Source organism: Gossypium hirsutum, chromosome A04, assembly GCF_007990345.1.
Source record: "Gossypium hirsutum isolate 1008001.06 chromosome A04, Gossypium_hirsutum_v2.1, whole genome shotgun sequence".
Lineage (NCBI taxonomy): Eukaryota > Viridiplantae > Streptophyta > Magnoliopsida > Malvales > Malvaceae > Gossypium > Gossypium hirsutum.
In genome coordinates this window covers 33,422,576-33,435,650 of record NC_053427.1, presented here as the reverse complement: position 1 = coordinate 33,435,650, position 13,075 = coordinate 33,422,576, and positions in this window count along the sequence as shown.

Here is a 13,075-nt window from a genome sequence, read left to right as displayed (position 1 = left end):
TGAGCAGGCTGAGTTTTGGCTTGATAATACCGTTCATGTGTTCGATGAATTATCGTGCACACCTGATGAATGTTTAAAATGTGCTATATCTCTGTTACGTGATTCTGCCTACTATTGGTGGAATACTTTGGTTTACGTCGTGCCGAGAGAACGGGTTACTTGGGAATTCTTTCAAATCGAGTTCCGCAAGAAATATATCAGTCAAAGATTCATCGATCAGAAACGGAAAGAATTTCTTGAGCTTAAGCAGGGTTCTATGTCAGTTACTGATTATGAGTGAAAGTTTGTCAGACTTAGTAGATACGCTCGGGAATGTGTTTCGTCCGAGGCTATCATGTGTAAACGCTTCGAGGACGGGTTGAACGAAGATATAAAACTGTATGTTGGCATTCTTGAAATTAGAGAATTTGTAGTACTTGTCGAACGAGCTTGCAAAGCAAAAGAGCTCAATAAGGAGAAAAGAAAAGCTGAAGTGGAAGCAAGAGAATGTCGTAAGAGGTCTTCGGGAAAGCCCTTTCAACAATCATCGAAGAAATTTAAAAGTGATCCAGGCCGATCTAAAGACACTTTGGGCTTTTCCAGACGAGATCGTGATTGACCCCCTGTGAGTACGCGAGTCACTTCGGTTGCCAGTGTTGGAAATGATCGTCGGGACAGGACGGAGTGTCAGTATTGCGGTAAATGGCATTTGGGGAGTTGTAGATTCCATGACCGCTCCTGTTATAAGTGCGGATCAGCTGACCACTTTATCAAGGATTGCCCGAGACTGTCTGAACAGAATGTAAATCAGAGTGGGAAACCGGGTGCTACTACTGCTCGAGGTAGACCATCTAAAAAAGCGGGGAATGCTAGTGGCGGTCAGAGAGGATCTAGAGATGTTACCACCAGATCTGAGGCTCGTGCTCCTGCTAGAGCTTATGCTATATGTGCACGCGAGGATGCTTCTTTGCCTGATGTTATTATCGGTACTTTCACTCTCTTTGATACTAATGTGATTGCATTGATTGACCCTGGTTCTACTCATTCATATGTATGTGAGACTTTAGCATCCAGTAAGACTTTACCTGTTGAGTCTACTGAGTTCGTAGTTCGGGTGTCAAATCCCTTGGGTCGTTATGTACTGGTTGACAAGGTGTGTAAGAAATGTCCCATAGTAATCAGAGGTTCTTGCTTTCCGGCCAATTTGATGCTTTTACCGTTTGATGAATTTGATGTTATCCTCGGTATGGATTGGTTAACCGTTCACGATGCAGTTGTGAATTGCAAAAGAAAAACTATCGATTTGAGGTGTGCAAATAATGAGATAATTCGAGTTGAGTCTACTGACTTGAACGGATTGTCAGCAATAATATCCTCGATGTTGGCTCAGAAACATGTAAGAAAGGGGTGTGAAGCATATATTGCGTACATACTTGATAGCAAAGAGTCAGAAAAGAGACTTGAATCAGTACCAGTGGTTTGTGAGTATTCAGATGTTTTTCCTGAGGAGTTACCAGGATTACCACCCGTTCGAGAGGTTGAATTTGGCATCGAACTAGTACCTGGTGCCACTCCAATTTCGATAGCTCCGTATCGTATGGCACCAACGGAATTGAAAGAATTGAAAGCACAGTTGCAAGAGTTGACGGATAGAGGTTTTGCTCGACCGAGTTTTTCACCTTGGGGTGCACCAGTATTGTTGTGAAAAAGGACGGAACCATGAGACTGTGCATCGACTATCGTCAGTTGAATAAAGTGACGATAAAGAATAAATATCCGTTACCGCGTATTGATGATTTGTTCGATCAACTAAAGGGAGCCTCTGTATTTTCGAAGATAGATTTGAGATCGGGTTATTATCAGTTGCGAGTTCGAGATTCAGATATACCCAAAACTGCTTTCAGAATGAGATACGGTCATTACGAGTTCTTAGTAATGCCGTTTGGGCTCACTAATGCCCCTGCGGTATTTATGGATTTGATGAATTGGATCTTCAGACCGTATTTGGATCGGTTTGTAGTTGTGTTTATTGATGATATCTTGGTCTATTCAAGAAATGAAACCGATCATGTTGAGCACCTGAGATTGGTGTTGCAGATTTTGCGGGATAAGCAGTTATATGCTAAGTTCAGTAAATGTGAGTTCTAGTTGAGAGAAGTTAGCTTTTTGGGTCATGTGGTATCTGCATCGGGTATTAGAGTTGATTCAGGTAAAATATCAGCCATACTTGATTGGAAGCCCCCAAGGAATATTACGGAAGTTCAGAGCTTTTTGGGACTTGCTGGTTACTATAGACGATTTGTAAAGGGTTTCTCGATGATAGCCACTCCAATGACGAAACTACTTCAGAAAGATGTTAAGTTTGAATGGTCAGAAGAATGTCAGAAAAGTTTTGATCAATTGAAAACTTATTTGACTGAAGCTCCGGTGCTGGTACAGCCCGAATCTGGTAAAGAGATTGTCATTTACAGTGATGCATCCTTACTTGGGTTGGGTTGTGTGTTGATGCAAGAAGGTCGAGTTGTAGCCAACGCGTCGAGGCAATTGAAGCCACATGAGAAAAACTATCTGACCCATGATCTCGAATTAGCTGCCATTGTATTCGCTTTGAAAATATGGCGACATTATTTGTTTGGTGAGAGGTGCCATGTATTTTCGGATCACAAAAGTCTCAAATATTTAATGACTCAAAGAGATTTGAATCTGCAACAGAGACGTTGGCTTGAGTTGTTAAAAGATTATGAGCTTGTCATTGATTATCACCCGGGAAAGGCTAATGTGGTTGCGGATGCTTTAAGTCGTAAATCACTGTTTGCTTTACGAACAATGAATGTATACCTGTCTGTTTTATCTGATAATGTGTTAGTAGCAAAATTGAAGGCTAAAGCCTTGTTGATTCCTCAAATACGTGAGTCCCAGAAAGTCGACGATGAATTGATTGCTAAACGAACTGAATGTGCTTCTAATGTGGAATCGGAGTTTCAAATAGACGACAATGATTGTTTAAGGTTCAGAAGTCGATTGTGTGTTCCAAGAAATTCAGAACTTATTTCAATCATCTTCAGCGAGGCTCATAGTAGCCGATTGTCTATCCACCCGGGTAGTATAAAAATGTACAATGATTTGAAACGTCAGTTTTGGTGGCATAGTATGAAACGAGACATTTCTGACTTTGTTTCGAAGTGTTTGATATGTCAACAAGTGAAAGCGGAACACCAAGTGCCTTCGGGATTACTTCAGCCAATCATGATACCCGAATGGAAGTGGGATCGAGTCACGATGGATTTTGTATCTGGATTGCCATTGTCATCAAGCACGAAAGATGCGATTTGGGTTGTTGTTGATAGACTGACAAAGTCGGCTCATTTTATCCCTGTACGTATGGATTATTCTCTTGACAAGCTAGCTGAAATGTATGTATCCCAGATTGTAAGGTTACACGGAGTACCCATTTCTATTGTGTCAGATAGAGATCCGAGATTCACATCGTGATTTTGGAAGAAATTTCAAGAAGCTTTGGGTACCAAGTTACATTTTAGCACCGCTTTTCATCCCCAGACTGATGTTCAATTCGAACGAATAATTTAGATACTTGAGGATATGTTGAGATGTTGCATCCTTGAGTTTAGTGGTTCATGGGAACGGTATTTACCTTTGATTGAATTTGCTTACAACAATAGTTTTCAATCAAGTATTAAGATGGCACCTTACGAGGCTTTGTACGGTCGTAAATACCGTACACCATTATTTTGGACCGAGCTCAGTGAAAGTAGAATTTTTGGAGTTGATTTGATTAAAGATACTGAGCAAAAAGTAAAAATAATTCGTGAAAGTCTGAAGGCAGCATCAGATCGTCAGAAGTCGTACGCGGATTTAAAACGAAGAGATATTGAGTATCAGGTGGGAGACAAAGTGTTTCTTAAAGTTTCACCTTGGAAAAAGATACTCGGATTTGGCCGTAAGGGAAAATTGAGTCCGAGGTTCATAAGGCCGTATGAAATATCCGAACAAGTTGGTCTAGTGGCATATAGATTGATTTTACCCCCTGATCTCGAAAAGATTCACAACGTTTTTCATGTTTCGATGCTTCGACGTTACAGATATGATCCTTCGCACATAATTAATCCCTCAAAGGTTGAAATTCAATCCGATATGAGTTATGAAGAAGAACCAATTCGCATCCTAGCTCGTGAGGTGAAAGAGTTACAAAACAAAAAAGTTCCTTTAGTAAAAGTGTTATGGCTCAAGCATGGGATGGAAGAAGCTACTTGGGAACCGAGAACTCTATGATAGAACGATATCCTAACTAGTTCACTGGTAAGATTTTCGGGGACGAAAATTTCTTATGTGGGGGAGAGTTGTGACAGCCCTATTTTGACCCTAGTTGGGAAGTGGTTTCGGGACCACAAAATCGAGACACAGAAAAATAATTAAATGTCATATTCCATGTTTATTGTGTGTGCACATGCATATATGAAGGTTTTATGCTTTAATTTTGACAATTGAATATGAAATTGTAAATAGGACTTATGTGTGAAAAATGTGAAAGATGATGGGTAATTTTTAAAAGTGGTTTATAATAAAGGTACTAAAAGGAATGGTTTTGCATGTCAAATTGCCCATTTTATTGTTGGTGGCCGGCCATGTTGCTAGTTAATAAATAATATATATATTTTCTATTATCAATATGTTAATTAAATGGCTTTAATTTATTGAATAATAATAAAAGAATAAAGAGAACATGGGTGATAAAAACAAAGTGTTCATCTTTGTTTCTTGAAGAACCGAATGTGAAAGAAGTTTAGGGGAGGAACATCATTCGGTCATCCTAGTCTTAATTAAGGTAAGAAGTTTTGGTTAATTCTTGAAATTTTAGTTAAATTCTAGTAAATTACTAAGTTCCTTATTAGACCCATGTTAAATTTTTGATATTTGGTGAATGAATATGGTTTTCGGTCATGGTAAATAATAAAGAATGTGGTTGTTGTTCTTGTTAACTTGGATGAATTTTGGTGGATAGGTGTTTGAATCAAACAAATGATCATGTGTGTACACTAGATGCTAAGTGAGAAGAATCGGTCATTATATTAGAGGCCATTGCCGAATATGAACTTAGTTATTGTGAGTGATGAGTGTGTTTTGAGTTGATGAAAAAAAATGCTTAAAAATGTGTTATAAGCAAATTATATGCTAAGCTAAGGTTGTTAAATTATCAATTTTTCTTCCTTGCCGAATGTGAATTATGAGTAAACAATATGCGTTAAGATATTAAACAAATCTATTGGTATTTATTAAGCTAAAGAGCAAGGAGGATCGAAGTCGGATAGGGGAAGAGAGAAGGCAATAGAGTAGCCAATCTACTACCGTTTCAATATACCGAGGTAAGTTTTTAAGTAGGCTCTTCTAGTATACATAATTAAAGATGCCTATAAGAATATGGTAAATGAATCGAAATTTTTGGTTGGCACTTGAATAAAATTGTTCATTAATTAATGTGGGTATGCGATTCATAGTGAGGATCATTTGGAGTTAAGCTGTAATGGTGTTATGAACATGTGAATTTGAGTATAACTTTGGAGTTGAAATGTGAATGATGATATGTATATTGATAGAATCTATCCGGACTAAAGGTCCGCAGGCTATGAGCTGGAAAAAAATATAACCGGGTTAAGTCTCGAAGGCATTCGTGCGGGTTATTATAACCGGGTTAAGTCCCGAAGGCATTCGTGCGGGTCATTATAACCGGGTTAAGTCCCGAAGGCATTTGTGCTGGTTGTTACATCCGAGCCAAATTCCGAAGGTATTTATGTTTGGAAAGGTGCGACTCTGTCGTAATAATTCCGATTAATGTGCTCATAATCCCTAATATGACCATGTATGGATCGTATATACATTGGAAAAAAAATTTTGGTACAGTGTCAGTTGTGATTACGAAATCGAATAATGCTCTTCCGGCCATTTCTTAGGATTATATGAAGTCTATAGCTCACTCGAGCTACATGAAATTGAATCAAATGAAATTTAGTTAAGTTTGACTTCGAATGTATAAACCTATTGATAAAAGTGTAAATTAAAACGAATACGTGATCTTGTGCATAGGCATTTATTTATCCTTATGAATGCTATTTCTTTTGTGTTTTTGTTTCAAATGAGTTCCTTACTTATAAACTTACTAAGTATCGAAACGCTTACTCTGTTGTTTAAATTCTCTGTATTATAGATTTTGTTCGTCAGCTATCGGACTCGGAGGTGTCAAATTCGAAGTCATCCACACTATCTAAGCCACTTTTTGGTACTCTTCAGTTGAACTTGATAATGGCATGTATAGGGCTGACCCTTGTTGTTAATTAAGTATCCTTTGGTAATGTATATTCGTATAGCCATGCGAAAATGGCTTGTATATTTTGAGTATAACATTATGATAATTTTGTATATATGGTCTTATGATATGGTTAGTAAGTGGTGTGGAAATGCTTGGTAATGATTAGCCATTGGAATGGCCAATCATGGTCCTATTGGTGCTACGTATGTCATGGCTAATCGTGATTATACTTGGAAATAATGTATGTCAAATTACTAGTTGATTCATGGAAAACTATGAAATAGGTAAAATTTACCTTAAAATAGATGCTGACAGCAGCAGTGATGTAAATTTGAAAAATCACTAAATATAGTAGAAATGGAATTAAATAATGAATAAATTATGTAATCGAATGTTGATGAGTCTATTTTCATATGAAAGAAACGAAACGACCATATAAGCCGTATTTTATGAGATGTTTTAGTTTTCGTGAAAAAGGGTCAGAGCGATTTCTGGATCCCCTATTCTGAATTTGGAAATTCACCATAAATTAACCAGAGATAATTAGAAGTCATTCATTAGATGTACAGATTCATTTTTGAGTCTAGTTTCATTAGAAACAAACGGCATAAGTATTGAAGCCCTGTACAGGGAGATATCTAAGTCGTAATACATGAAGGTCAGAGTAGTCAAACCCTGAAACAGGGGCGACTTTAACTAATAAACTGTACTAATTGGCCCGACCCAAAATTATAGAAAAAAATTAGTAAATATATGTATGAGTCTAGTTTTAGGAAAAATTTACGAAATTGGATTTCGAGTTTTGGAACTCAAGAGATGATTTTTAGAGTGACTGAGATGCAGTTAGCCAGCTCGTCTGGAAATTTTAAAAATGAATTGTATGAGCTGTTTAAGTAAGGAGTTAAGTCCGTTAGCACCTCGTGTTCGACTCCGGAAACGGTCTCGGGTACGGGGTGTTACAGGTTTGTATGCTTCGGCCACAAGATAAATAATGGTTATTAAGCTAACTAAAGTATAATATGTATTAGATAAGTGATATTCAAGGTTATATGTGTTTTATGTAATGTTTAAATGTCCAAATTGGTAATAAAAAAGTAATTGTGTATATGCATTTTTGGCATGTGAAATAAGGACATTTTATGTCGTTACTTGTGTTATAAACTAGTTAACTATAATAAAGGATTGAGTATGATTTTAATTTGCGAACTAAGCTTGATAAGTTTCATTATTGATGTTCGATAATAGTTCATATTCAATAAGGTTAAAACGTGCATAAGGTTTATTTGTTTAATGAAACATATTTGACTATTTGTGAAGTTATGAATGCCGTATATGCTAATGATTAAAATGCAATGAATTAGAATTTATTTGATTTAATTTGTACATGTATCAAAATATGTCTTAATATGTTTGATATTTATTAAATATCTGAATATCATTACTATGTTAAATATTTGATTTGTATTTGTATATTATGTAGTAATAAAAGTATGATTAATATTTAATTGGATGTTCGTATATACATATGAACATGACTTATGTGAATGTTCAGAGTTGTGTTCTCGTTCAATAATGCCTCCAGACCCTAATCCGATGATGGATACAGGTTAAGGGTGTTACATTTGATTGGTGTCAGAGCCAGGTTTAGTCGATTCTAGGATTAACGTAGCTCGTGTGAGTCTAGCTATACATGCCATATTATATATTGCAACAGTGTGATGACTTCTGACATTTGAAAATGTGTTTTCATATAGTAAATGGATCACGACAGAGCTGTACCTGATGATATCGAGAGTGTAGCGCTTGTTCCCGCGCAAGGGACAGCGCCGGTTGATTCTCGATCGATTTCGAGTAATCAAGAGGAAGAGGCTAGACAAGCCTTTTACCAAATGATGAATGACTGGTTTACTCAGTATATCCAGACTAACCCGGATGCACAACAACCTCCACCCCCGACTATTCCATCTTCGATGCTTGCTATACCTTATGTAAGTGACCCGTTGAGATTATATAAGCCACCTGTTGATAAAATTAGAAAACGGGGTTGAAGAGTTTAAAGCTACTAATGATGATGATGCTGAGCGGGCTGAGTTCTGGCTTGATAATATTATCCGTGTGTTTGATGAGTTGTCCTATACCCAAGATGAATGTTTGAAATGTGCCATATCTTTGCTTCGAGACACCACATATCATTAGTGGAATACTTTAGTATCAGTGGTTCTGAGAGAGCAGGTGATGTAACACCCCTCGCCCGTGTCCCACACCGGAACAGGGTTCGAGGTGTTACTCGACATAAACTCAGTCAATCACACAAAAACCGTACTAAAAAATTTCAATCAATTTAAAACTTTTATTTTCACATGCAATCTATCCCATATATGAGCTTACGATGTCCAAAACATTAAAATCCTATACATGCCATAGACTCAAAATACTAGGATTTACTTACACTGATAACGTGAGCTCGACAGTGTGATAATATCTCCGGTGAACTCCAACCCGAGCAGGTAACTGAAGTCAACAATCTATAAAACAGAGAAATGTAACAACGGAGTAAGCTTTCATAAGCTTAGTAAGTCTTAAGCAATGCAAACAAATAAACGCAATTATACTTCAATTATTTAATTTCTTAAGAGGCCAAATTCTAGGGATATTTCCATCTGGCCGAATATACACAAGCACATAATGCATGTTCAGCATTCTTATCACACTTAATCTGAATTCATATAACATATTTTTATCAAATACCCTCACATAGTCATAATTTCACTGCAAGCTGTCTTCCTGAGTAACAGTCACTAAATCATTTATAACTAGAGCTACAAAACTCCAAATCAAGTTCCGTTAATTTTCCTTGAAAATATACCCATATATATTTTACCCATAAAATTTTAAGGATTTTTTGTTTGGCCAATAAATACCAGATTTTTCTTAAATTTTCCCTTATTTCACTGTTTGAATAATCTGACCACTCTTCACTACGAATCAGATTTCTCATTGTACAAAATTCAAAATATGTGCTCGTTAATTTCATTTGAAACTAGACTCATTAAAGAGTCTATGCATATAAACTTCATCTTATAAACATTTTTGTACAATTTATAATGATTTTATAAAAACAGAACAGAGGATCTAGAAGTCATTCTGACCCTGTCCCACATCACTTCAAATATCTCATCATCGGCAATTATTTTGCTTACACGGTTTATTTTATAAGAAACTAGACTCATTAATTTTTAATTACATAATTTATTCAGCTTCTAACTCATCTCTCACAATTTATGGTGATTTTCCAAAATCACGTTACTGCTGCTGTCCCAAGCAGATTTATTACCAATTCACTCTTTCACACATACCTTGCATGCATGTTATTTAAACATGCATATCACAAATCAATCATCACATACCTATAACTTCACTTAAGCATAATCTTCTTCATCATTTTAAAGCACAACATTACTCAATATTATCCAAGTTCACATTCGGCCATAATACACACAACATGTTAGCCGATTTTTCCCCTTAGTATCTAAGGCACATGCATGCTCATTTGCTTGGCTCAACTTCATCTATTCTCCATTTTTCATCAAAATAACATGAAACAACAACCATTTCTCTCATTTCCATTCATGATCGAATGCTCACAACACAACCAAATATCAAAAATATGCTTCATGGGTTAAGGTAGAAACAAGAAAAACCCATGAACATCAAAATAGAAGCAAAGCACCACGAACTTACCTTGGATTTTCTTCCCCAAGTGACCGAACATTCAAGAGTTCTTTTCCTCTCCTTTCTCTTCCATTTTCGGCTACCATGAACAAGGATGGACAAAACTTTTCCTTCACTTCCTTTTGTTACTCTTATTATTCTAATTACCCAACAATTTATGACACAAAATGGCATATAATATTTGTGCCATACTCATGCCATAATTTCAATAAAAAAATTTGCACATGTTGTCTACCACCAACATGATGGCCGGCCACTACATGTAAAATGGGAGGTTTGACATGCAAATCCTCCTATTTTACACTACAAATTATTTGGCCACTACAATTTGGCCTATAGCATTTTCAGAAATTTTCACATAGGTCCTATTTCATAATTTTACTCTCAAATGACAAAATCAAAGCATGAAATTTTCACACATGCACTTTCACATATAATAAACACAGAATATAACATTTAATTATTTTTGTGACTCGGTTTTGTGATCCCGAAACCACTTTCCGACTAGGGCCAAATTAAGGCTGTCACAACTCTCCCCCCTTAGGAATTTTCGTCCCCGAAAATCTTACCAGAAGAAATAGTTTCCACTCTAAAAACATTTTCGCCAAATTCTTGGAATCACAATTTTTCCATTCTTCACATGTATCTCTTTTTACCAAAAATCCAGAACTTTGGTCTACACCAACAGATCATATCATAGATACTTTAGTCACTTCATCAAATAAAACCTTGCACAAGCAAACCCCATCTTACCGATCTTTTCTCGTCAGATGATAAATCATAATCTAATAAGATTTCTCTCTTAGAAAATAATAAAATTTTTGATTCAATTTGGATAGAAATTCTATCTCACAACCACTTCTATAATACCACCGATTTCTTTTATTCCATATACTTGTATAATCTATTACAACTCATATAAACAAACATTTCACAATCGGAGTTCATATAAAGATCCTTTATATAACCTTTAACCCATCTGTATACTTATTCCATATCAGAACAATAATAACATCAACAGAAATCTTATATGTCCAGATATCCAAAATCAAATAACTGTTACTTTGAACTCATTTTGAACTATCACATTTCATATACTTTTATAAGATAAAATACCATTTAATAGAAATAGAAGAATAACATCGTATGAATTTATCCTCGAATTTATTCTGATCATACTACAATGAAATCTTATAATAATAACACTGATAAGGGGGTGGGGTCGTTAAGCCTCGAAAGGAACCTTCATATTTGTATACACAGATAACTTTATCACTCATCATAATATTACGCACATTGATTCAAACATTTCAAATTTCCAATTCATTACAGATACAATTTCACATATCTCAGTAATACACGCAACTTTATTTCAAGTGAATATTAGCAAAACATAAGTGAATTTATCACAATTAACACTTTCATTTCTCTTAATCAAATTACCAATAATGTCTTATCAAGTTTCCACATTTAGTATTGATCACTTGTCAATATTTATCAAATCAAAAAACGTCTTACGGTTTTGAGTACATCGCTTACTTGATGCCATAGTCCAACTATGGTCTTATACTAGCTCTACTCTGCCCGTGCTGATGCCTATTCCCGATAGGTCTTACACTAGCACTCAATGGGCTGTGCCGATGCCTATCCCAAATAGGTCTTACGCTTAGCTCGATGCCACGTCCTCGATGGGTCTTACACTAGTTCATCTGTCTCATGTATTGCCATGGTCCAACCATGGTCTTTTCCGTCAATTCATTAGTGAACGATCGTACTCATTCCCTTTCAATTCCGTCATATCACAATATATCACAATCAGTTCAATAGCATTTTCGGATCAATTAATAATAGCTCGATTGGAACACATCATTACCTGAGCAAAACAATTTATAAGAGCCGGGAGATATCACACTATCACGCTTTACTTACGGCGTGTATAGCTAGACTCTTATACTTGCTACGTTAGTCCGAGAACCGACTAAACCATAGCTCTGATACCACTAAATGTAACACCCCTCGCCCGTATCCCTCATCGGAACAGGGTTCGAGGTGTTACCGACTTAAACTCAGTCAATCACACAAAAATCGTGCTGAAAAATTTCAATCAATTTAAAACTTTTCTTTTCACATGCAATCTATCCCATATATGAGCTTACGATGTCCAAAACATTAAAACCCTATACATGCTATAGACTCAAAACTAGGATTTACTTACACCGATAACATGAGCTCGACAGTGTGATAATATCTCCGGCGAACTCCAACCCGAGCAGGTAATTGAAGTCAACAATCTATAAAACAGAGAAATGTAACAACGGAGTAAGCTTTCATAAGCTTAGTAAGTCTTAAGCAATGCAAACAAATAAATGCAATTATACTTCGATTATTTAATTTCTTAAGAGGCCAAATTCTAGGGATATTGCCATCAGGCCGAATATGCACAAGCACATAATGCACGTTCAGCATTCTTATCATACTTAATTTGAATTCATATAACATATTTTTATCAAATACCCTCACATAATCATAATTTCACTGCATGCTGACTTCCTGAGCAACAGTCACTAAATCATTTATAACTAGAGCTACGAAACTCCAAATCAAGTTCCGTTAATTTTCCCTGAAAACAGACCCATATATATTTTACCCATAAAATTTTCAGGATTTTTGTTTTGGCCAATAAATACCAGATTTTTCTTAAATTTTCCCTTATTTCACTGTTTGACTAATCTGACCACTCTTCACTACGAATCAGATTTCTCATTGTACAAAATTCAAAATATGTTCTCATTTATTTCATTTGAAACTAGACTCATTAAGGAGTCTATGCATATAAACTTCATCTTATAACCATTTTTGTACAATTTATAATGATTTTATAAAAACATAATAGAGGATCTAGAAGTCATTCTGACACTATCCCACATCACTTCAAATATCTCATCATCGGAAATTATTTTACTTACATGGTTTCTTTTATAAGAAACTAGACTAATTAAGCTTTAATTACATAATTTATTCAGCTTCTAACTCATCTCCCAC